The following is a 27,561-nucleotide window of genomic DNA, read 5'->3' on the forward strand; positions in this document are numbered from 1 at the left end:
ACCGGGACGAAGAAGATCACCTCTTGGGAGAGAATGAAGATCATAATCAAAACTCAATTCCTACCCATAGATTATGAGGTGCAGATGCACAAGAAGTTACAAAATTTGAAACAAAGATAAATGGATGTGAGTGCCTATAGAAAGGAGTTCAACAAACTTACCCTAAGAGCTAGGAAGCAAGAGGAATAAATAGAGAAGGTTGCAAGGTGCTTAAATGGCCTTCGAAAAAACATTCAAGATGAGATCAGTATGATATCACCTAACACAATCCATAAATACTTTCAGTTAGCCTTGAGAGAAGAAGATAAGATCAAAAGGAAAGGTGAACATAGTCAAAGGGGCAGAGGTTGCAGAGGTTTCCGAGGAAGAGGCACCTTTGGAAGGGGCTATAACCCCAACAATAATGAAGAAATAAATCAATCAAAGAATGGTGGTGATAATATTAACAAAGGAGGATGGTATAGAGGCAACTCTAGAGGGAGAAATAGCTATAGAGGTAGATTTGTCGATTCAGGAAGAGGAACCACAATTTTCAATGGTAAATGCTACCATTGTCATCAAGTGGGGCATACCATGAATTGGTGTCCTAAAAATACCTCAAGCTCTCACATGGGAGACAAGAGAACTTAGTTGATGCAATAAGAGGATTGCCAAAGTGTTACCTCACCAATCAGCAAGGTAGGACCAGTCCTAGATGAAGAGAATATGATGCTAAGAAGGACCTTGTTGAAGGTACCACAGTCCAAAGAACCTACTCAAAGGAAAACACTTTTGAAAACCACCTGCACATATCATGGTAAGATTTGTAAAGTTATAGTTGATTTAGGGTCTACTAAGAATATTGTAGCAATTGAGATGGTAGACAAACTAAAATTGAAAAGGTTGCCACATACCAACAACTATAAGGTGTCTTGGTTAAGTTAGGGTCAGCATGTTCTTGTAGATGAGAAAACTTGAGTAGATTTTGAAATAAGAGATTAAAAGGATAGAGTTCTATGTGACATACTACCCATGGATGCATGCCACTTGTTTTTGGGATGCCCTTGATAGTATGATGTCAAATCCATACATGATGGGGAGAAGAATTCATATGTTATCACCAAGGAGGGTAGAAAGTTTCAAATGGATCCCTTGATTGATTAGGGTGAAGAGAGACATGTTGGATCAAGTGTTATGTTTCTTAGTGGGAAAGAGTTCTTGAAGTTGTTGAAGCATGAAGGGAACCAAGGATGTGCTCTCATAGTTAAACCCAAAGAAGAGACAAAGACTAAAACCAAACCGGTGATACCTCAAGAAGTGCAGACCTTGTTAGACTGGTACAAAGACATAATTGTCAATGAGATTTTGGATGCCTTATCCCCTATGAGAGATGTTAACCATTATGTAGACCTCATAACTAGTTCAACTTTTCTAAACAAAACTACCTAAAAATTGACACCTGCTCAAAATGAGGAAATAGCAGAGCAAGTGCAGGAATTGCTAGATAAGGGGTTGATAAAGAAGAGTTTAAGTCCATGTGAAATGCCTACTGTTTTGACACCTAAGAAAGATGGCAAGTGGAGGATTTACACTAATTCAAGGGCCATAAACAAAATCACAATTAGATACCCATTCCCAATGCCAAGGATTGAGGCTCTAATGGACTACCTAGGTGGAGCTTGTTACTTTTCTAAGGTGGATTTGAAATCAGGTTATCATCAAATTAGGATCAGACCTGGTGATGAATGGAAGACAACCTTTAAAACAAATGAAGGGCTCTATGAATGGTTGGTGATGCCCTTTGGGATCACAAATGCACCTAGCACCTTCATGAGACTCATGAATGAAGTTCTTGCAGAGTTCATTGGTAAGTTTTTCATTGTTTATCTTGATGACATTCTGATTTTTATCAGGTCAAAGGAGGAGTATATCAAACATCTGAATTAAGTTTTGAGGAAGCTACATTAAGAAAAGTTAATGATCAACTTGGATAAATTTGATTTTTTCAAAAATGAATTGATGTATCTTGGTTTTGTAGTTTCTCAAGGTTGTTTAAAAATGGATCCATCAAAAGTGGAAGCAATAGTGAATTGGCCTACTCCTAAATCACTAGGAGATGTAAGAAGTTTCCATGGTTTGTCTTCTTTCTATAGGAAATTCATTAGAGTTTTTAGCCATGTGTGTGCACCTATCTTGTGTTGGCTTGATGATGATTGTAAAGTATTCATCATATGTTATCATTGATGAAACACTCACAGACACACACATGATTATATTGACTACCGATGTAACTTCAATTGTTTACACTGTCAACCGATATGTTAGAGGCTATACTAAAAGGTTTATCTCTAATCGGTACTTTGTGTCAACCAGTATGTGCATAAGAGAAACTTGTGGTTATACTAAGTCGACATCAAGATGAAGATCAAGATGGAGATCAAGCAGAGATTCAAGGATGATGGCTCATATGTTTTACTCAAACCAGTATTTGATTGTTCCTACCAGTATTCGGTAATTTTGTGATGAGTTACCACAGATTGTGATGAGTTACTAGCACCGATTGCTTGTTGGTAATTTTTGTGATGAGTTATGATCACTTGTCCAGATACACTGCACCTAGGAAATTATGTTATGATTTCTTTAGGCCGACATGAAATCATAAGGTCTATATATTGACATCACAATGAATTATTTGATATAAATGAAAGTGTTATGTTATGTATGAAGGTAAAAAGAGTTAAGTTGCAGAGTATGCAGAAGAGAGTGTTGAATATGTTTAGAAGGATCTGATCAAGCAAGTATTGTGCTACTCAGAACATATCAATCCAATCATGTTGTTGTCTAACAATTACAACACAATCAAATCCCCTAACTAGGTAAGCTCTAACAAGGTTCAATGTATAAATCCTTTAATAGGGTGATGCATTAATTTGGATTCAGAAATCATCCACCGAGGTTACTCCTGACAGGGTACTACCTTTAATGGGGTATAAGCTTCTAATAAAGATTTGGGATCTCTAACAAGATTCACTCCTAGCAGAGCACATTGTAGCCCTTAACCGATCAGTTATCTATTACTCCAAATAGTTAACTTGTGAGTTCCATCTCACTATGGTTTTTACCTATTTGTGTTTTCTACGTACAGACACTTGTGTTATGGTGGATGCTTTACTTTTTGTGGATGTTGTTATTTCATTTTGGATTGCATGCATTATGTTTAAAAGTTTTGTTAAGCTCATCTACCAGCTATTGTTTGAAGTAGTTTTATTTTTGGTGTCACTCATTCACCCCCCCCTCTCTTAGTTATTTTCAAGTCCATCAATTGGTATTAGAGCCTAACTTCTTTGAAGCCTAATCGCTTAGAAGGGAGCCTTGAAACCACCATGGGGGACATGAGCTACTTCGAGATGGCTAGAGAGCTAGAAGCTAGCAAAAATGAGCTTGAAACCCTTAGGATCAAATTGAAAGCTTCTCAAGTCAAAAGAAGAGAGCTAACTGAAAAACTGTTAGAGATATCTGATAATAGTTCTTCAGATGAAGTCAATATTGAAGCTTTAGCAGAGGAAGTTGAAGAGTTAAACAGTGAGAAACTGAATTTGAGGAGAGAGCTAGAAGGTCTCACTATCCACATGAGTCGGGAATCAAAAGCCAAAAGAGTTGCTCAAGATCTTATCAAGGAAAGAGATCAAGAGATTTACAAGATCAAGTGGTAAAATGTCACTATGCATGAGCATTTGGTTGTTGAAAGAGAAGAAAAGGAGAACCTATAGCTAGATCTTGAACTTGCATCATCTCTAAGAGAGAACCTGTCAAAGCATAATGAATATCTCACCAAACAACATACTGAAGCTAATGAGAAATTGGAAAAGTTCAACAGAAGTTCTACCATGCTGGAAGAACAAATTCAATCACAAAGGATGAAGGGTGATATCTCTAGACTTGGTTTTCACACATCTTAAAAAGGTGAATCCTCCGATACAAAGAGCAACATTCCTAAGAACAAATCTGCTCCTAAGATCAATAAGCCTACCGGTAAGAAGTTCTTTAAACATGTTTGTTTTGTTTGCCATAAACCTGGTCACACTACAAATGTTTGTAGAGACAAACCTAACGGAAATGCAAGTTACAACACTAATGCTAGGTATGTGTCCAAGAAATTTGAAGGTCATTGCTTCACATGTGGAATATATGGACATAGATTTGTTGAGTGCAAATATGGAGCAAACAATCATGTACCACACATACATCCAAGACCAAATATTGACCAGATGAGGAATTTTGACAACTGGGTAAACCTGAACAGGCAAAGACCCTACAATAACCGGTTTAGTCCATTTGAGATGGAAAAGGTAACAAATGTTATTTGCACCATCTGTAATAACTTTGGTCATGTGGCTATGAACTGCAGAAGAAGAACATGAAGAGGAAATGCAAGACCTTGGAGATCATCTGGTATGGCCTATTATCACTGTAACAAACCGTGCACTTAGCAAAATTTTGTAGATCCAGAAATACCAAATTAGTCAATTCTTCTAAGGATCAAAAAGGAAAACATAAAGTTAATGCTAAAGAAACCAGAGAGGAAATGAATCGGATTTGGAAGAAGAAAAGTGATGACTCACCTAGAGAAGAAATTGTTCCTTCACCCAGTGAAGAGAACCCTGCACCAGTGACTTAAGCCTTTTTAATTGTGGCTAAGGGGAGCATAACGGTCAAATTACCTCTGGACCCCTTGAGAAAAATGAGCGGTAAAAGAATCTTGAAGCATGAAGTTTTGGTAACTTTTTGTCAAATATGTTATCAACCGGTTTTCTCCTTGAGCGGTGAAATTAGGGTTTGTAACCCTAATGGGTGAGCATTTAATGCGGTAGGTAAAAAGGATAAAAGTGAGTTTTACTTTGTCATTTTTACCCTAACACATTGGAGAAAAGAAATTAGAGTGCTTGCTGAGCTGAGAAAGATTATTTGTTGTCAATTGTCGAATTGCTTTGTGATTTGTGTAATCAAGCTGAATTGAAGGTTGCAGAAGGTTGAACTAGTGTGCACTTGGGCATTTCAACCGGTAAATGGGGCAACATGCATGAAACAAGGTATTTATTTGAACATCCTACTTCAAATCTTGTTCATCTGGAATGACATCAACTTCAAAGACTGTAGAGAGGTTAATGATTACTTCAGAGCCTATAGAAGTTGTAGAGGCAGAACAAATTGTGTCGTATAATGCATTGTCACAAGTTTTGAGTGGAGTTTTGGTCAAAGGTGATTTATTTAGTTATATTTACTGCAAGATAGAAAATCTAGGATCTCTATACATTTATACTCAGTTGAAATCACTTTGTGATGAGAATGGAAAGATTGAAACAATGTATGCTAGGGTTTTCATAATGCTGCTTGCTTTCTTGAAGATTTCGAGGAAGAACATATCAGAATCATTTTGAGTCGAGTTCATGGAGAGAACATGTATTTAGAGAGAACTCACACAATAACTAAGGAATCCATTCAGGCTTTAACTGGTTATTTCTCAATCGGTGAAGTACCTATTCCAGAGACAAATTTCAAAAGATACGATATTCTCTTTAACTGGTTCTACTTTTGATGGGCATGCCTTTTCTATTAACAATATTAAACACCCTACAATGAAACTAGCAACAATGGTGATAGGCTATCGAGTATTTTACTCTAGTATACTTAATAGTGTTCCATCTGTAGAAATTCATACAGCTCAGAGAATGATTGTTGATAATGCAAATTATGATCTTTGTGAAGCTATCATGAGTCAATTGTTTCTAAATTTGCAATCTATTAAAAAGGACAACAATCAAAAGTTCAAATTTGGTTAGCTATTAGTTGGGTTATTCTTCTATTTCCATAACTTTCTACCAGGAATTGGAGACATTGAATGGTCAAAAGACCTACCAGTCTCTACACAAATCAAGAACAACATTAAGGCCATAAAGAATACTTTCCTTGTAGCCATGATTAAGTATTTTAATGAATTTTAGAAGAACATGAGCATGAGAATGAGATTACCAGAAGATGTGGTAAGGCACTTTGCAAAAGACATAATCTTTACTATCACCACTGACTTTTGCTTTATGCAAGCAATTGAGCCAAGAGAAGAAGAGATGGAAGACATGAGTTATGAGGTGAACTATGATCTACTGGTTGGTTATGCTAATACCCTATTAGCATCACCTAAAGATAAAAAGAAGGAAAAATTGGACATTGTGGTAGTCCAAGTTACACCAGTAGAAACCAGTACCACTCTTGTTACTAATATGAAAGGAAGGAAAAAGAAGTCTGATGAAGCACCTTCAATGATAAAGACTACAAGGGTGACTCAGAGTATCCAATCCAAAAAGGAACTGGCACCTAAAGTATATACAAAGAAGGAGAATGCACCAAAGAAGAGAAATCAAAAACTTATTCTCCAACTAGAATCTAAAGGTTCGGATATTGAGGAAGAACCTAAGAAGAAAAAGGCTATCGATAGAGTAGAAAAATCAGTTAAGGAAGTGCCAAAGGCAACTATGCCTATTGATATACCATCTTACAAGCCTGAAACCCATTTTGAAAGAACAATGAGGACACTAGGGAGGAATAGGTTTGACAATGTCAAAGAGCATTTTGATTCCTTCATTAAAAATGAGAAAGAGCAATTCATTCAATAGGTAATCACTCATGTGTGCCATTACAGTAGATATCCACATGAACTGGAAAAGGATATCTCAAAATCTTTGTACACTATTCTTTTGGGTAAATGGGAGGAAACTATAAAATTAGAAAAAGAAATCATTGATGAAATATTTGTACAATATTTTTCTAAACTTTCTAAAGATGTTATTGCCTTAGTCACTCAATACAAATCTCATTTTATGTTCAAACCAAGAAGACTGAAGTTACTCAACAGAAAGAAGGCAATTATTGAAACTGAGACCCATCAAATAGCCCGTGAAATCAAAAGAATGGAAGAACTCATCCAATCCTCAATGAATGAGGATAATGTTGTAGATGATGTTAATCGACCAAAAATGGATGAAGAAGATATTATACAAGCTGATGAGGTATATCCTATTAGGAAAAAGGATGAATCCATTATTCATGTTGTTGATGATGTTCAAGACACAGTTGATCTATCTGGAGACAACACTGCACCAGATATGGAGCCTCCTGCAATTACTAATGTACAGGTTACCTTAGTTGAGCAACCGGAAACTCAAATAGAAGTGGACAATCTACCGGAAACAACACAACTGGAGAATCCCCCATCTCCACCGATCATTCAAGTTACTCAGAAGGAGTCTACTAAAATTGTTGTCACACAGTCCTCTGAAAAGGAAACAGAGAATAATACAAAGAAAGCAAAAGCAACTTGATGAGGATGATGATGATTCTTTAAGTATTTCAGGACCTATAGATATGAACAACATGGGTGCATCAAAAATGATGAAGATTGCAAGTGTCATGTAATCTAGAGCATATAAGAAGAGACTGAAAGAGCAAAGGGTTGAAGCTGAAACAATTCAGACAACAGTAGATATTTTATCTGGTCTGCTACCGGAAACATCAACAACACATCTACCTACACCTATTAGCAAACTTGGTCAGTTAGTTGTAGATGCATCTGATCAAATCAAGTCACTAGAAGATGTTGCTAAACTCTATGTTGAAAAGAGTCACAAGAAGAAGTATGGAGAAAAACTAGCAAAGGATATTGATAGTGGAAAAATGGCTCTGTCGCACAATAAAGATCTATTGAGTAAAGCTATTGAAATAGGAGGAAAGTATCTTGCTTCCACCTCTAATGTTTCTTTCTTTTATTCCGACATTTCAAAAAGGCATACAGAAACAGAGCAAGAGCTGGAAAGGATATGCAAGGCATATGTCCCACTTCAAGACTCTATATTTTCCTTTAACAAATATGTAGATGATTTGCATAACAAGTTGGATATCTATGATAATGAGAAGGAAAAGAGACTCTGGTCTCTCAAGAAACTCAAGAGTTTGCTCACATCACAAGTAGACATATTACAGAGAGCCTACTCAAATGCAGAAGCTATCCTTGCAACTCCTGAAACCTACACACTGGACTAAATGGAAGAATTCCATTCATAGCTAATGTCTATATTTGAGTACACTGAGAACGTGTTGGAGTCATGGACCAATGCTTTGTCATAGTTGAAGAAGAGCTACAATGTTATTTTCATGAGAATTGCTTATGCCTGAACTTTGATTCAAGTTTTTCAATTTGTATATGCTAAACACTTTGATACAAATTTTCTATATATATATATATATATTCTTTTTCAATTTGGCATTGTTGTCAAATAGGGAGTAGAAATATGTATGTGTGTTTTTGAAATTTTTTGTATAATTGTATGCATTAAGGGGGAGCATGAGTATATGTGTAAATTTGTTGTGTATGCACACTTAGCAGTATTACTGTAAAATTTTCTAAGTGTTGCCATCAATGTCAAAGGGGGAGATTGTTGGCTTGGTGATGATTGTAATGTATTCATCATATGTTGTCATTGATGAAACTTTCACACACACACATGATTATATTGACTACCGGTGTAACTTCAATTGTTTACACTGTCAACTGATATGTTAGAGGTTATACTAAGAGGTTTATCTCTAACTAGTACTTTGTGTCAACTGATATGTGCATAAGAGACAACCTGTGGTTATACTAAGTTAGCATCAAGATGAATATCAAGATGGAGATCAAGCAGAGATTCAAGGATGACGACTCATATGTTTTACTCAAATCGGTATTTGATTGTTCCAACCGATATTCAGTAATTTTGTGATGAGTTACCACAGATCATGATGAGTTACTAGCACTGACTTCTTGGCGGTAATTTTTGTGATGAGTTATGATCACTTGTCCAGATACACTGTACCTAGGAAATTGTGTTATGATTTCTTTAGGCAGACATGAAATCATGAGGTCTATATATTGACAACGCAGTGAATTATTTGATATAAGTGAAAGTGTTATGTTATGTGAGAAGGTAAAAAGAGTTAAGTTGCAGAGTATGCAGAAGAGAATTATTGAATATGTTTAGAAGGATCTGATCAAGCAAGTATTGTGCTACTCAGAACAGATCAAACCAATCCTGTTGTTTTCTAACAATTACAGCAGAATCAAATCCCCTAATTGGGTAAGCTCTAACAAGCTTCAATGTATAAATCCTTTAACAGGGTAATCCATTAGTTTGGATTCAGAAATCCTCCACCGAGGTTACTCCTAACAGGGTACTACCTTTAACAGGGTACAAGTTTCTAATCAAGCTTTAGGATCTCTAACAAGATTCACTCCTAGCATAGCACTTTGTAGATCTTAACCTGTCAGTTATCTATTACTGCAAATAGTTAACTTGTGAGTTCCATATCACTGTGGTTTTTACCTATTTGGGTTTTCCATGTACAAACACTTGTGTTATGGTGGATGCTTTACTTTTTGTGGATGTTGTTATATAATTTTGGATTGCATGCATTGTGTTTAAAAGTTTTGTTAAGTTCATCTACCGGCTAGTGTTTGAAGTAGTTTTATTTTTGTTGTCACTTATTCACGCCCCCTCTTAGTGCTTTTCAAGTCCATCATCTTGAACACCATCAAAGGTGGGTTAAAATGTCAGTTTAAGTGGACTAGTCCTGAAAATAAGGGGTTTGAGTTGTTGAAAAAAAAGGTAGCAAAACTCCCTTACCTTAGGCTCCCTGATTTCAATCATGTTTTCATTGTGCAGTGTGATGCTAGCTTGGCTATAGGGGTCGTTTGGAGCCAAGAAGTTCACCCGATTGCATTATGCTCTAAGAATCTCAATGAAGAAAAACAAAAGTATTATACCTATTATCTAGAGTTATATGCCATGGTGCAAGCACTCAAGAAATGGTGGCATTATTTGTTACCTAAAGAGTTCATAGTCTACACTGATAATCATGCACTTAGTTTCTTGAATGGGCAGGAGAAATTGAATCAAAGACACCTAAAGCAGGTTGAGTACTTGTAGGCCTACACATTTTCCATCAAGCACAAGAAAAGAGTCACCAATAAGGTAGCAGATGCCTTAAGTAGAAGGGTTCTAACCATCCAAGAAGTGTAGCTACAGAGTGTGGGGTTAAAAGACCTCAAAGACCTCTACCAAGGTGACAAATATTTTGGTGAGGCATATGATGTTTGCTCAAATTTTGCTAATGCTTTTCATGTTGCCTATTTTGATTTTATATTCCATGAAGTCTTATTATTTAAAGGACACCTTGTTTGCATACCACGATGCTCTATGAGAGACAATATCATCAAGGAGAAGCATCAAGGCAGTCTAAGTGGACATTTTGGTCTTGACAAGGCCTTAGAGAAGGTTGACAGGTTCTACCATTGGCCTAGACTACAATCAGATGTTAGGAAGTTTGTGGAGAAGTGTGCTATTTGTCAGAAGGCTAAGGGTACCTCCAGCAATGTAGGTTTATATCAGCCTCTTGCCATACCAACAAGGTCATGTGAGTGTGTGAGTATGGACTTTGTTCTTGGTTTACCTAGAACTCCAAGAGGATATGATAGTGTCTATGTCATAGTGGATAGATTCAGTAAGATGACACACTTTGTTCCTTGCAAATGCACTAATGATGCCTCCTACATAGCAGGGTTGTTCTTCAAAGAGATTGTAAGGATCCATGGTTTGCCTCTTAACATTGTGAGTGATAGAGATACAAAATTTGTGAGCCACTTTTGGTGAACCTTGTGGAAGAAACTTAGTACTAACCTTTATTTTTCATCTTCATATGATCCACAATCTAATGGTCAAACTAAACTAGTAAATAGGTCCTTGGGAAATTTAATGAGATGTCTCACCAAATAGCATGGTCAAGCTTGGGATCTAGTATTGGGACAAGCAGAGTATGCCTATAATGACTTTGTCAATAGGAGCACATGCCAGAATCCATTTGAGATAGTATATGGATGGCATCCAAGGGGTATTTTATAACTCAGAGATCTTAGTTCCATGAATAATAGGAGTGCTCAAGGCCAAAACTTTGTAGAGACTATGAAGGAGATCCATGAACAAGTCAAGAAAATATTATAGCAGAACAATGAGATATACAAGACACAAGAAAACAAATCAAGAAGAGAAGTACATTACCAGGTAGGTGATCTAGTTATGGCCTATTTGAGAAAGGAGTGACTCCCTAAGGGGAAGCCTAGAAAGAAATGTATGAAGAAGATTGGACCTCTTAAGGTTGTGCATAAGTATAACAACAATGCATATGAGGTAGAACTACCACCAAACTTGGGTATATCACCAATCTTTAGTGTATGTGATTTGATCTAGTATAATGGAACTCAGTTAGCTACAAACCAAGAAGAGTCTACTACTACTAAAGATGTAGATTGGATACAAGACCTACCTCTAAGCCAATCGGTGACATTGGATTCCAAGATTGTCAAAAGGACTAGGAAAGGAGTCTATAGAGACTACTTGGTTAAATGGATAGGTATTCTTGAATCTGAAGCTACATAGATGTTGTGTGGGAGAAAAAGTGACACTAAGCAAACATGCCCTAATCTCACTTTCAACCACACACTTGTGGAATACAAAAGAGCCTAGAGGTATCACACAATTGGCTACTTCTTTTTGTGGAAGAGAGAGCCACGGGCTACCTATTAGGATTTCTATTCCTTTGTTGCAAATGATAGATAAAATGATGCAAGTTCAATCCCTAACCCCAAAGTGCAAGTATGAACTAATAACAAGATTGCAGAATTGAACTTAAACAATGGAAAGCTATAAACACAAGGACAAGAAAAGAATGCAAATGCGTACTCGGTGTTAAAATATGAATGAAAATGTTCGGGATGGGGGCGCGGGCACCACTGTCCTGATTCTGCCCCTGAAACTGCTCCGGAAACTACTGTTTTGCAACCTGGAAAGCTGTCAAAAATGCTAAAAACTGATGTCTGTCAGGAGGACCAGGGCGCCCAGCGCCCCTATCCTGCCAGGACCAAGGCGCCCCATGCCCCTATCCTGGTCTTTTTCTCTGAAACTTGGTGTGAAGTTCCGTCTCAGTCTGCTTCTTCCGGATCTGCAACTTGCGGCGTCGTCCGAATCCCGAAACCTGCACTTATATCTGAAAAGGTGTTTTGGGCGGCTATGTAGGGTTTTGCCTTAGTCAAACCCCCGCTTTGGTGATTTCCACCTCCATGAATAGCCAAGTTGTATTGTAAAAGTAGTGTGTGCAGACCTTGTGTGTGTGCAAGATCCTAAAATGCAAGTAAGCAAACTAGAGCAACCTAGAAAGTAAACCCTAATTGCTTGTAAATGATAATGTAAATGCTCCAAATCAAGATGCAAGGTGATCTAAAGCATGAATACAAATGATATGATGAAGCTTATGCAAATACATGAAAACAACATGAAATCATACCCAACCCCAAGGGAGGGGTACAAGCCAATCTTCAGTCGGTGATCCCTTATTGTTCTTCAATGCCTTCAAAGCCCTAAATGGATGAATGAAATTGATAGATGCTTGATGGATGGATGTTGAATGTTATTGAAGTCTTCAAAGATCTGCTCTTTCGCTACATAGAAGGTCCTCGAAAGCCCAAATTCCCATCCTTTCAAATGAAGAAAAAGAGCTATTATATATGAAACCCTAGGTCTTAATTTCGACTTTTGGCCGACCTAGAGATTGAATATCCCACCAATTTCTTGGGGTTAAGCTTTATTTTATGATTGGATCGCGCTCCTAAAATTTCGGGAAAAATGTCCGGGACCATGTGCACTCCGGGCGCCATGGTCCTTTCCGGGCGCCATGGTCCCGACAGCTTTTCACCAAATTTTCAGGGCCGTCGGATATGATGATTTTAGAGAGAATCTCGAAGTTACAGGTGATTTCGAGATGTTTTGACCCCCAAAACCAAGCCCCGAAGTTCAAAATAGGACCTAATTAGGGTTTTTGATTAAATGATGTATAGGAGGAATAAAATGAAAAGGGCACACTTTAATGAAAGGGCCCAACTTTATGATGTGGGAGATGATAAAATAGAACCTTAGACCTAATTAATTTAATTAATTAAGTGCTAAAGGGGAAATGCAATGCAAAATGCAAAATGCACCAAGGCGGGTGCTAAACTAGGTGTGAAATTGTACCACCCTAGCAAGTGCGTACAATTTACGACGCTACATTTAGCCCCCACTTTAGTGGCCATATGAACACTACGTGCATATGCAAGATAAAGTACAGAAAAGTAAACATTATTTGAAAAAGGATATATCCATAGGTCTGTCGATCGAAGCCCCCAGCGGTATCTGCAGTACACAGTTAGGAACCGCACCCTACAAAACACACGTTAGATCACAAAATCACCTAATGCTTACTAAGGAAGGTGATGAAAATTCGAGGGTAGCTATATGCCCCCCCTTGTTTCGGCTTGCTAATTTTAGTGAGTTGAAATAGGGTATCATGTTTACCACTTCGAATTGTTAAAGAATATTGATGACAAATGCTCACAAGAAGATTTGATATGAGATCAAAAAACTAATGGAGAATCATTTGGTAAGAAAGAGGACTAAACCTCAATTCCAACACAACAAAGAGTGTGAGGATTTGAGAGCTCTCTAACACAAGATGAAGGATGTAAATAGAAGAAAAGAAAGGAAAAAGCATGAATACACACATTGGTGATCCATGAGAAGAATAATGAGAGAGAAAAACATGGACTTCTTGCCCCTAGATCTTGTCTAGGTGATCCATGGGAAAAAGGACATGGAAAACTAGCCCCTAGAGTCTTTCTAGGTGATCCATGTAAGGGAGGAGAGTGAGAAAGTCTAGCCTTATGCCGCTAGTTCCACTCAACCTCGTGCATGTGTGTGTAAGGGAGGTTAGAAGCACCTCATAGGAGTCTATGCCCGAGTATGCTACAACCTGTATATGCATAGTACAAAAGCGTGACGTCTTGCTCTAAGAGTCTGTGCTCTGGTTCCGAGAATAATCACCTTGCATAAAAGAAAAATGGAGACATCTCGCTCTAACAGTCTGTGCTCTGGTTCCAAGAATGACCCATTGCTCAAAAAGTGTAATGTTTATGTCATAAGTAAAGTAGAACAAGGATACCTACCTTCATCACAAAAGAAGATACCCCAAAAATGCAACAATGTCATAGATCCAAGCAAGAGAGTTTTGCACTCTTTAAGCCAGGATAAGATAGTTGAAAAGGGATATCTTGTAGTATGTGTAAAGGAGATCCTTAGAGGAGAAGAGATCTTTGTACAAAAGACACCTATCCCAAGAGGAATTGTTTTAGACAAATATAACATCTTCTAGAATAAGACAAAGAAGAGAATAAGAATGCAATACTTCCTTATTTTGGGAGGTGAAAGTGATTCTTAATGAAGGATAACGCTCTTTTTAACCTAATTGGGAGAGTGAATTCATTATGGATGTATTTTACCAAGTGCAAAAGAGGTTGTAATCAAGGACTTACACCTCTTGTAAGAGAGAATCCTTGAACAAACAACAACAAATGCATACAAGGAATAGCATCAAGTAATAAAGTTCACACCATCCACGAAATAGGAAAAAGTGGATCCTTAGATAAAAATAAGGAAAGATCATTGCCTCCCAAGGATAAGGACAATGAGAAGGACTTACACAATCTTCTAGGGAGAGATTTAGACATAAGCAAAATGTACTACATGCAAGCAAGACATTAGTGTATGTAAAATGCTCCTCACAGGAAGTGGGTAAGGTAAGAAAGAGAATACACATCTTCTCCCATATCTAAGAAAAGAGGATTCTAAAGAAAAGATGATCAATATTTCCACACTATTACTCCATAGGAACAAGAGATAACATAGAAAAATTAGGCTATTATGTTGCTTCAAAAAATATGATTGCACTTGAAATTGTACCATCATGAATGACAATGAGCCCCCAGTAAATGAGCTACCAATGTCACATAATGATGAGCAACATAATAGCCATTAATGTTATTTAAAGACATGATAGATTGAATGAGGTATTTGAATATGACTTGTTGAATGCTCAACTATAAGTGAGATCAAAAACATGTATAAAGTGATAAAAATTGAAGAAGAAAAGTCACAAGAAATCTTAGAAGAGGGATGAGTGTAATTTATTAGAGCCTTATCCCTGGAGGAAAGGACTTTATGATGAATAGGAGATAAAGATTCATAAGAGATTTGTTCATCGCCAAGATTTCCTTATGAGGGGAATGAGAGTTGATAGAAGTAGAAGATGATTTAGTTGAAGTGAGATCATCATCACTATTAAATATAGCATTCACATTGAGAGATGGTCTTTTAGATGCTTTGGTGGGCTTAGAAAGATTATATCCAAGTCCAAATGAATATTCATGCATGTTATGTTCTAAAGGAACTTTAATTCCTTGTTCATTTGTGCCACAACCATTTCCACTATAGCCACTCTTAGCCAAAATATGGAAACCACGACCATAACGATTAGCCATTTTAGAAAGAGAAGGTGATTTTTCATAAGACAAAGAATCAAATCCTTCAGAATTAGAGGTGTGAGGAGAAGAAGTTTGAGAAGCGGCCACAAAATTATTGCTCATAGGTTCAGGTAAGACTGATTGATCTCTAGTTTCTTCCTTCTTTTTAACTTTAAGCTCTCCAGGAGGAACCCTATACTCACCTACAAAGGTGGGATTAAAATCAAGAGATCCCCAATCGTCTTCTGCGAGAACCTTCTCAGGATCAAAAGCCTTTTCATGTGTAGATTCAAGTTGAGAAGAATCTTCTTGAGGAACTTCAGACTCATCCAAAGAATTTTGATTATTAGAGGGTGATGATCCTTCCATAGGTATCTTGTTTAACGAGTCATCACTAGAAGAGGAAGGCTTAGAAGAACTCCCTTTGGAAGTAGATGTTTGCAAACAAGCTTGAAAATTAGTATCACCTATCAAGGTATATGTCTTATTATTATGAATAAATTTAACTTGTCTATGCAATGTAGAGGGGACAGCTTGCATACTGTGAATCCAAGGTCTCCCTAATAACAAGTTGTATGTTAGATTTCCCGACATAACATGGATAGGAGTAGGCAAAGTAACAGGTCCCACTGTGATGGGTAAGGTGATAATACCTAATGAAGACTTAGCCACATTATCAAAGCCTCGAATGGGACGAGAGTCAGGCTCAATAAGGGATGTATCCACATTCATCTTATGCAATAGATTAATGCTACACACATTAAGGCCAGAACCATTATCTACCAGTGTTCGTCTTATAGCAGTGTCATTTATGATAACCACAATCATCAAGGGATCATATTGATGTTGAATTTCACTAGTAGGCAACTCATCTTGAGTAAACACAATTTGAGCTTTAGGATTCGTCACAGAGTTAACCAAAGACACTATATTACTAGATGTATTAGGTGGAGGAACATTCAAATCTTTCAAGGCATCTTGTAACATTCCATGATGAGCGGAAGAAGTTTGGATCAAATCCCAAAGGGATATCTTAGCAGGGGTAGCTTTAAGTTGTTCTATGAGATCATATTCCTTACCAAGAACTTGTGAAATACGAGGAGCTTGAGGAAGAATAGGTTGGGAAGGAGGAAGTGAAGTTGGGATAACTAGAGGAGGATTAGGCTGCCTATTATTTCTAGTGTTATAGGTATGAGCAACCGCATGATAACTCTCTCTAGTCAGTTGCTTAGCATACTCATAAGGGCTCTTAGTAGAATAACCTCCTGGCACAGTACTAATAGGTGTCTTAGGCATGCAAAAAGAATCATTAGCATAACCACCTTGAACCACTAAGATAGGCTTATTTAAAGGTTGAGAATTTTGAGAAGGATAGGCACCTTGGACAGTGAAGAGAGGTTTGTTAGGTGTTTCATTCACATGTATCAAATTAATTGAGGATGGTTTAGAGGAATGAACAAAAGTGTTGGAAGAATTATTTATAGTCTTCTCTTGCACTAAAATCTCATCACGGATTAAATCAATTTTAGGAGAGAGACAAGGGGTAGGCATTGATGTTCTAGTAGGTAGAGTAATACTAGGAAAGGTCATATCATCCTCTATCATCAAAGGATCTACATGGGGAATAAACTCTCTAGGAGAAGGATCAACATTACTCTCTAAAGTCTCACTTTTGAGAGGGAGATATTTGAAAGAGATGTTAACCATCTTGCTTTGAACTAGGGTATCCTTATGAGTAGAACCAAGTTGAGGAAAGGGAGATGCTTTATTTTTAGAGGGAGAATAATTGAGATTCAAGGAAGGTGAGAAACTATCAAGGGAGTTTTCAATCTTGATTTCATCCCCTTTGGCTAGGGTTCTCTCATGGGGTAGAGAATAATCTACACATTCTTCTAATGGTTCATCCCAAATAGTGAGGTTGTTGAAAGGAATGTTTAAAGTATTGTCAATTTCGGGAGAGGAGATAACATTGTTTATTAATTCCTCATCCTTAGGAGGGAGAGCATCAATAGATGTGTTAAACTCATCCTCTTTCCTCAAAATATGTTCAATATGATCTTTAGGGGAGAGAGAATTAAGGAAATTGCTTATTATTTCATCTTCTTTCTCTAAGGGATGCTTATGGGTAAGACAAACTTTAGGAGAAGGGTAAGCATTTATCATTAATTCATCATCTCTAGTGGGAATTTTGTTGGAAAAGGAAATGCCATCACTAGGAAATGTAGGGATAATGTCATCTTCTTGCACAAAAGGATCCTCATGAAGGGAGTGTTTTTTAGGAGGAACATGAACATATTTCTCCAAAGATTCATGCTTAGGAAGGAGATCTTCGAAAGAAGTGTTCATAACCTCTTGTTGCACTAACATGCCCCCATTGGAAGGACCAACTTTAGGAGAAAATAAGTCAATGTCCATCAATATGTTTTCACTTAGAGAAGCATCATGTAGGGAAGGTGAAGTAACATTAAGAAATGTGTTTATGATATCACTCTCTTCCTCTAGGATAGATAAATAGGAAGGGCACATTTTAGGAGAATTGTCAAGATCACTCTTAAAGTCTTCATCCTTAGAGAATGGGAGAGTCTCAAAGGGATTGGTAGCAACTCTTTTAGGCACTAAAATTTTGTTATAGATGGGGTGAGGTTCTTTAGGAGAAGGAAAAATTGAAACAAGGGAAGCTAACCCATTATCACATCTATGAAATGAATGCATCATGACAACAATTTTCCTCTTTCAAATGATAACACATGCAAAATAGAAGGAAATGTTTAATTTTAACCAATGCAAGCACTTAGAATGTAGATTTAGAAAATGAAATTTATGATTCAAATGAGTTCCTAAATCAGATTTGAAATTATTGATCCCAATTAAGCTATCCACAAGTTCAACTTTGAATTGAAAAATTAGGGTTTTAGCAAAAAATTTCCTCTAGATTTTTTTGAATCTTGCAAGAAATTAAAACTTGTAAATACAAATTTGATTTTGAAATAGCATAAACACTCAAATTTGAAAACATAAATCAGAATTAGAGAAGATTGGAGTTCACGTCAGGTTCACCAAAATGTGTGGGAGAAAAAGTGACACTAAGCAAACATGCCTAATCTCACTTTCAACCACACACTTGTGGAATACGAAAGAGCCTAGAGGTATCACACAATTGGCTACTTCTTTTTGTGGAAGAGAGAGCCACGGGCTACCTATTAGGATTTCTATTCCTTTGTTGCAAATGATAGATAAAATGATGCAAGTTCAATCCCTAACCCCGAAGTGCAAGTATGAACTAATAACAAGATTGCAGAATTGAACTTAAACAATGGAAAGTTGTAAACACAAGGACAAGAAAAGAATACAAATGCGTACCCGGTGTTAAAATATGAATGAAAATGTTCGGGATGGGGGCGCGGGCGCCACTGTCCTGATTCTGCCCCTGAAACTGCTCCGGAAACTACTATTTTGCAACGTGGAAAGCTGTCAAAAATGCTGAAAACTGTTGTCTGTCAGGAGGACCAGGGCGCCTAGCACCCCTGTCCCAGGGACCAGGGTGCCCAGCGCCCCTGTCCTGGCAGGACCAGGGTGCCCCACGCCCCTGTCCTGGTCTTTTTCTCTGAAACTTGGTGTGAAGTTCCGTCTCAGTCTGCTTCTTCCGGATCTGCAACTTGCGGCGTCGTCCGAATCCCGAAACCTGCACTTATATCTGAAAAGGTGTTTTGGGTGGCTATGTAGGGTTTTGCCTTAGTCAAACCCCTGCTTTGGTGATTTCCACCTCCATGAATAGCCAAGTTGTATTGTAAAAGTAGTGTGTGCAGACCTTGTGTGTGTGCAAGATCCTAAAATGCAAGTAAGCAAACTAGAGCAACCTAGAAAGTAAACCCTAATTGCTTGTAAATGATAATGTAAATGCTCCAAATCAAGATGCAAGGTGATCTAAAGCATGAATACAAATGATATGATGAAGCTTATGCAAAGACATGAAAACAACATGAAATCATACCCAACCCCAAGGGAGGGGTACAAGCCAATCTTCAGTCGGTGATCCCTTATTGTTCTTCAATGCCTTCAAAGCCCTAAATGGATGAATGAAATTGATAGATGCTTGATGGATGGATGTTGAATGTTATTGAAGTCTTCAAAGATCTGCTCTTTCGCTGCATAGAAGGTCCTCGAAAGCCCAAATTCCCATCCTTTCAAATGAAGAAAGAGAGCTCTTATATATGAAACCCTAGGTCTTAATTTCAACTTTTGGCCGACCTAGAGATTGAATATCCCGCCAATTTCTTGGGGTTAAGCTTTATTTTATGATTGGATCGCGCTCCTAAAATTTTGGGAAAAATGTCCGGGACCATGTGCACTCCGGCCCCATGGTCCTTTCCAGGCACCATGGTCCCAACAACTTTTCACCAAATTTTCAGGGCCGTCAGATATGATGATTTTAGAGAGAATCCCAAAGTTACAGGTGATTTCGAGATGTTTTGACCCCCAAAACCAAGCCCCGAAGTTCAAAATAGGACCTAATTAGGGTTTTTGATTAAATGATGTATAGGAGGAATAAAATGAAAAGGGCACACTTTAATGAAAGGGCCCAACTTTATGATGTGGGAGATGATAAAATAGAACCTTAGACCTAATTAATTTAATTAATTAAGTGCTAAAGGGGAAATGCAATGCAAAATGCAAAATGCGCCAAGGTGGGTGCTAAACTAGGTGTGAAATTGTACCACCCTAGCAAGTGCGTACAATTTATGACGCTACAGATGTCTGAAGGAGATATACTACAAGATGGAACTACTGTTCAAGCCCTATCCACTCAAGGGACTTGAGTTCTTCCTACCCTAGAAGTATGGTGAAGGGGAACTTAGCAATTTTTGTTGAGTTCATTTACACGATGTTGGAATCATGTTTCTAATTTGGAATAAGGCCAAGAGGCTATTGAGTGTGTTCTCAAATGATTGTAAGGGCCCTAAGAGTCTTCGTTTGGCTAATGTTGGCATGTGAGCTCTTAAGGGTTCTAGGTAGAGCACCTAATAGGATAAGTTATTTTTGGGTTAATGTAGGTTGGTTGATGATGTTTTGGAGTTGTTAAGGTTATATGAGTCATTTGAAGGTGACTAAGTTTGGGTTTGAGAAAATTTGCTCACCTATGCAACAAATTGCAAAAGTTGCAAAAGTTGCTCATAGTAACTTTGCAAAATTTTCATACACCAATGGCTAGTTGGTTTTCACAATTGGTTATAAGCGTGTGTAACTACTCCAAGGCCAGTATAAGGCTTGGAAAGATCAATGATAAATGGTTGTTGTTGTTGTTGAAGATCTGAAGCAAATAAACTAATTTGGTTTCCCATTTGGTGTGTTTTTCTGAGTTACTACCTATTCTTTGCAAGTTCATACGGCCTATATGGATTGACACATCCAATATAGGGATGTGTATTGTTAGATTGGTGTCTTACCTTCATCTTGTTTTTGGTTTGGAGTCTTTAAGTGTTGTAGTTTGTAAATAATCTTCTTTTTGTTGGTGGATATCCTCTTTGAAACGTTGTGGGATGGTAGGTTGTAATGTATTATATGTTTTATTTTTGGTTTTCAAATAGGGGAAGATAAACCAAATATTTTCCACCATACCCTAGTCTTGGCACGTTGAGTTGGCAAGCATTAGGAATCATGGATAATAGGCACTAATTGGGTGAGCCTAGTGGATGGAGGTGAAGTATGATTGGATTGGAAATCCTTATAGAAGTACATACCTAAAACTATCATCAATTCACTTACGCAAAAGGAATGGTGAAGGTGTTTAAACAATCCCTACTTTTTAGGCCTAGAAAGGGGCAATTAGGTCTAATTATCCCGGTAAGGGTTATATATGTTAACAAAAAAACCCACCTTTGGTTTTTCAATATTGTATGTGTGTATGGTGAAAATGGATAACAATAATAACAAATATTGAAAGACTAAATGAATCCAACCACAAAACCCTAGCCTAACAATCAACAAAGATCCACCATAACATATGAAGATTACCTAAGACAATGCAAAATAAAACAAAATCACAAAGATTATACCATCACATGTCCAATAGGGTTTTGATCTCCATTCTTCCTATCTCCATTGATCTTGCTTGATATATTTGCTCTCAGATTTTATATGCATAAGAGCTCAACAAAGAACGGAATGTGGTTGCAAGTAGGATCGTAGTGTAGTCAATTGATCAAGTAGTTAGCATGAGTGATTAGAATTGATGATTAGGGTGCATAGAATGATTAGGGTTTGATAGTGAAGAAGACATCTCCTTAAATAGAAGACACAATATGAAATGGAGGGTTAAGATTGAGAGGTGTAAAAGGAGGTCGGCTAGGATTAGAGGGTAGGTATAAGAAATAGTAAAATAATGAAATGGGTAGGTAGTGTATGAATTAAGAGATGAATGACATGTGTCATGTGTAGAAAAGGTTAATGAATTAATTAAATAAATAAAGATTTATTTAATTAATAGAAGTAGGATAATTAAATAAATAAGATATTTATTTAATTTAGGAAGAGGATAATTTAAATAAATAAATGTATTTATTTTAATGAGAAATAAGGCTAGAAGAGGATAAATGAATTAATTAAATAAATAAAGATTTATTTAATTAATAGAAGAATTAGGCTTAGATAATTAAATAAATAAAATATTTATTTAATTAGACATGACAATTTTAGGTGTCTACATTTTGCCCCTCTTTGAGACAATGCGGCTTGTCGCATTGTTTCAAAGAAGATAAGATGAACCGATACAGAGTTGCCCCAGGATGGGAATAATATGCCCCCTCGAGAGATTGGATGAAAATGTCTGGAAAGATTGCAGACAATCTCTCGATAAGAAAGAAAGGCTAGAATGGACTGACCGGGTAAAGTGACAGAGTCACGGGATAATGAAGACTGACTCGGGAAAATGAATGTGAGGGCTAGGGTAGGCTATAAGATAGACCATAGGCAAAAGACATCCTCATTGTCATCCACCCTTACGAGATCACAGTGCAGAGCGAGAAAAGAGCAGCAGCAGTCAGCAGCGATGGCCTTCATACACAGATTCGACCGCGTTCGTCGATTCCAGAGGCCAGCAGAGGCAGGAGAGCCGGTAAGTACCACCAAACCTCCTCGTACTTTCACGCATTTCAATTTTTGTCATTAATGCTCAGTAGGTAGCAATAAATGCGCTAGGAATAGGACTTTAAAAAAATGCAAAAACGTAGAACCGCATCTGTGTCGGTGCCAGGCGCGTCTATGTCCAACAGGCACGTCTATGTCGGTTCCAAGTGCGTTTACATCTGGGACCGCATTTGTGCTTGATGCGGGCGCGTCTGTGCATTTCAGACGCGTTTGTGCCCTGTAGGGGCGTTTAGGTTCCGAAGTCGCGTTTGTGCATGATGTAAGCACGTTTATGTCCAGAAAGCGCGTCTGTGTTGCAGAAGCGCGTTTGTGCAGTCAAGAAGCGCGTTTATGAGTTTAAAGCGCGTTTATGTCTTAAAATGTATGGTTTCAGTCTTCTAGGTCAAATCGGCAGTTCTGTGAGGAACATACGCTGTTGATTGGATAAGCTGTTGAGAGGATACACTCAAACAGGTCCTCTAAGAAGACTAGGATAGATCAAGGCACTTTGTGATGAACAGGGAGTACCAAGATAGAGTACTTTGTGATGAACAGGGAGTACCAAAAGGATGAGCAGCACTTTGTGATGAACAGGGAGTGCTAAATGTGAGTAACACTTTGTGATGAACAAGGAGTGTCACACACGTAGTACTTTGTGATGAACAGGGAGCACTACTAGGATAGATAGCAACACTTTGTGATGAACAGTGAGTGTCACTAGGATAGATAACCATATGCATTTAGATAGCAAGTAGCATTTTGTGATAAACAGTGAATGCCATGATAACTGACATGATTGATTGTGTGACTGCAGGAGTATCTGCCAATGTTAGAGTCACGGGAGAGATTCCCGTCTACACAGAGACTGCGACCAGAGTTGTCTTTTCAGGACAGAGCTGCCATCAAGGAGATGGGATTGAGACATGTATTATATGTGCCTGAGTTTCGGGCAAACATGGGTTTGCTGACTGCGCTGGCAGAGAGATGGCACTCCGAGACTTGCACTTTTCATTTGCCAATGGGGGAGATGACAGTGACCCTTGAGGATGTTTACAGGATATTGCATATACCGATCGATGGAGAGCTGATCCCATACGATCAAGATGGAGATAGAGAGGCGCTGAGACGGGTGTTCCAGGATCCCGGGCTAGAGATGAGAGCAGGGCATGTGGCATGGGATACCATGACCGCGACAGGTTTAGCTTTGCCAGCTGTGATTGGAGGAGTTATCAGTGGGTTCTTGTGTCTAGACAGAGCGACACGGGGGTTGGCAGTGGGCTGGGGAGGAGCACTGGAGACATTGGTGACCGAGCACACCAGATATGCATGGGGTCCATGCGTCCTGGCACATCTGTATTATGAGCTGCACCAGTTCATTTACCATGGATCAGTTGGCTTGGGTTGCGAAGTGACACTGCTACAAGTGTGGGCATATGAGCATCTACCAATCACACGACCTATACACTTCAGGGGCAGAGGGCATGGACGGAGCTTTGTACACCTATATGATATGATCACCTCACAGCCTCAGATTGGCAGGTTAGAGCACTGGAGGCGTGTGATAGACGACATCGATGTGGTCATCTGGAGGTCGTACCTGGGGTGCGAGGAGTGGGAGGATGATGCAGTGGAGCTACCATATACATTCAGGAGCAGATATTTGATTGGGCAGACGCCCTACATTTTGGAGAGACAACTGGTAGACAGGGTTGGCAGGCAGTTTGGCAGGATCCAGAGGATGCCACGAGGCTCGGGTATGTATGCCCGTACAGTCAAGGATCAGGCACAGTTCGGGCCATTGTTATCGTATGATCAGGCCGTCACACAGCTGACAGAGATGATGCCACTACCCTGGGATATGTGGCCGGAGGTTGAGGATGCAGGCATGGATGCAGAGTACTCCGCGTATTGGGCAGAGTATTCATTTCCATGGTTGACAGATCCGGGAGAGCTGCTGGAGGGAGAGGTTGGAGGGGATGATGATGATGATGGTGGAGGAGATGGAGGTAGGGGCCGACGAAGGCGGAGAGGAGTAGTGGGGGAGAGGAGGGTAGCACCTCGGAGGGAGGGAGGATAGGAGGGACCAACCCAGGTGGTGGTGAGGGGTCGTGGTGGATTGCCCTTGCAGGTACCAGCAGCACAGGGTCCTAGAGCACAGGGACCTAGACAGGGACAGGTGCAGGGATAGGGACAGGTGCAGGTTCCCAGGCATGTACAGAGATAGGTACCGGTTCAGGCACCGAGACAGGTACAGGCACCCGCAGAGGGAGAGCCACAGGCAGAGGCTGAGGGTGGGGATCCCGAGGAGGATGAGCTGCTAGAGCTGAGGGAGATCTGCCAGGGCCAGGCAGACGAGATCTAGGAGTTGGAGAGGGAGAGGGATCGCCTCAAGATCAGGCTCAGGGACACTGAGCGGGAGAGGGACCAGGCTATCTAGCGATATACTAAGGCTGAGACAGCTCTGAGGGCAGGGAGGCAGGCGGCAGAGGACGCAGGGGCAGGCCACCCATATGTCTTGCGAGTCGGAGAGGAGATTGGTTACTGGAGGGACCTCTACTATGGTGCAGTGCCAGCGGATCAGCGGGCGAGGAGCTTCCATAGACCATCGCGGACAGCGACGGCTACAGGAGGGAGTCGGAGGAGGCAGGCATCTAGTGGTGGGGTCATGGGTCCTCCACCACCACCAGACAGGCAGGGTGATCCTGGAGTGGGTCCTTCTACAGCTCAACGTCCGTCGAGGCTAGGCGGCTCCGAGGGAGGGAGTTCATCATAGCCATAGAGGGCTCCCCTTTGTATCAGTATATGTACCATTTTTGTATTGTAGACACCTGCGGGTGATTTTGTAGCCATATGATTCTTTTGATATCATTGTATCATGACACATTTGATTATATATGAGAGATGATTCACCATTTTTGCGGCAGCTATATGCATGTGTACCTTATGTGATGAGATGTTCTTATGTGATGCTTGTTTTATAATATGGATGCTTATATGATGCAATGCAATATTTTTGTTCTTTTATGTTTTATATGGGATGCATGATGCAAATGTGAATGTATGTAATGCAGATGAATATGATAATGCAAATGATTATTTACATGATGGAAATGTAAGATGTGCTAACATGTGTTGTATGCAGGATGTGATGTAGTTGTGATATGTATATGTATGTATGAAATGCTTATATGTGGTGATGCAGGTGTAACTATATGAAATGCAAGTGTTTTTGGTGTGTCATTATACTCAGTCATGTGATAGCGGGCTACGCGGACTTGAGAAGGACAATGGAAGTCAATCAAGAAAGGGGGATGGAAGACAGAAGATATGAACGTGAAAGAGCTTCTTGTGCGTTATCATCATTGAACTTTATTATGGCAAAATAGGTTATGAGAATCGAGGCATATGTTCGACCCAGAAAGTCATTGTACCTGTTTGCATGGAGATAAGACAGTCACAAACAAGGAATGCCCCAATTCATACTAGACTCACAGTGTCCTCATATCCTTGGACAAGTCATAGCATTACTAAGAGACAATCCACAGACAGCAAAGAAAGATAGGTGACGATACCCCATCCTCGCCTTTCTAGTCAAAGACATCCTGGAGATAGAATCTCTAGTCAAAGACATCCCGGAAAAGCTAAAAGACATGTCACCAGAAAGATGAAAATCAAAAGAAAACCAAGACTCGACACCAACATCCACTGTAGTCCTCAAGTTTAGTGTCTCTTGTCACTTGTATAAGTCTTGTTTGATTGTGGTCACAATGTTCACTTTCACAAAAAGGATAGATTAACACTGAACCATATGTTGTCTGAGTCTGTTGAAAGATTTGATTTTGTTGAGGCCCATTGTTGCTGCTGTGTCTCATCTGAAATTGACTGAATCCATGAAACTGATACTTTATTGCGAAGAAGATGAAGCTTTATTGCGGATCTGGCGATGCAAATGTTGCTTTATTGCGGATTGTGCGTGAATAGACTGGAGAAAGCTGGAAGAAACTGTACTCCTCGAAACATGTGATGTTCTCAGTTCCACACCCATCACTAGACGTAGGATTTTGCCTTAGCCACAGATAGGATCGGATTTATTATGGATGGAAAGGGATGTGAAAAGGGAGATTTATTATGAATGGCTAACCAATCTTGGGTAGATCAATAACAAGCCATGATGGGACTGGGTAAGTTTATTGTGGATGAATAGGTTGTGAGTGTGTGCAAAATGAAAGGATGAAAGTAAATCCTGAAGGAGGGAGGAGCAAAGTCTCTACGCATGGCGCTGGTGACCCAGTTTTCACCATGGTACTTGCCCAGGGTGCCACCGAAGTGGTTTTCACCGTTGGACGAAATTATTTCTCTTTACTTTTTGATTTTTTCAATGTTTTTTGTGTCACAAGGCGCCTGTTTGCCAGGTTTTCACCAAGTAACGATTTTTTTGTTTTATAATTTTTTTTTGTATTTTTGAATTTTTTGATTTTTTTTTGGTATTTTTGAATTAGGATATTCCAGAGAGCTATGTGTAGAACCTGCGAAGATGCATGTTGTTGATAGGATCCTCCAAAGGTTCACCTTCTGTAGTTGAGAGCTGATATGCCCCAGATCCATAGGCTGCTGTAACGATATAAGGACCAAGCCAGTTTGGTTCGAACTTGCCCTTCTTATCTCTGTCTTGCTGATTCTTGGGGTTTTCTCTGAGGACTAAGTCACCTACCTCAAATGTGTGAGGCTTGACTTTGTGATTGTAGCTGCGACTCATTCATTGTTGGTAAGCCTTGAGATGATTAAAAGCAATTTGTCTCCGTTCATCCAGCAGTTCTAGTTCTTGTAAGTGAGAGACCCTGTAATCTTCATCGTTGATGATGTTTCGCAAAGAGACCCATAAAGAAGGTAACTCGACCTCAATAGGCAAGATGGCTTCAGCACCGTAGACAAGCGAGTAGGGTGTAGCTCCTGTAGGTGTGCGGACATTTGTGCGATAGGCCCAAAGT

This window comes from Cryptomeria japonica, chromosome 10 (genome assembly GCF_030272615.1).
Source record: "Cryptomeria japonica chromosome 10, Sugi_1.0, whole genome shotgun sequence".
NCBI lineage: Eukaryota > Viridiplantae > Streptophyta > Pinopsida > Cupressales > Cupressaceae > Cryptomeria > Cryptomeria japonica.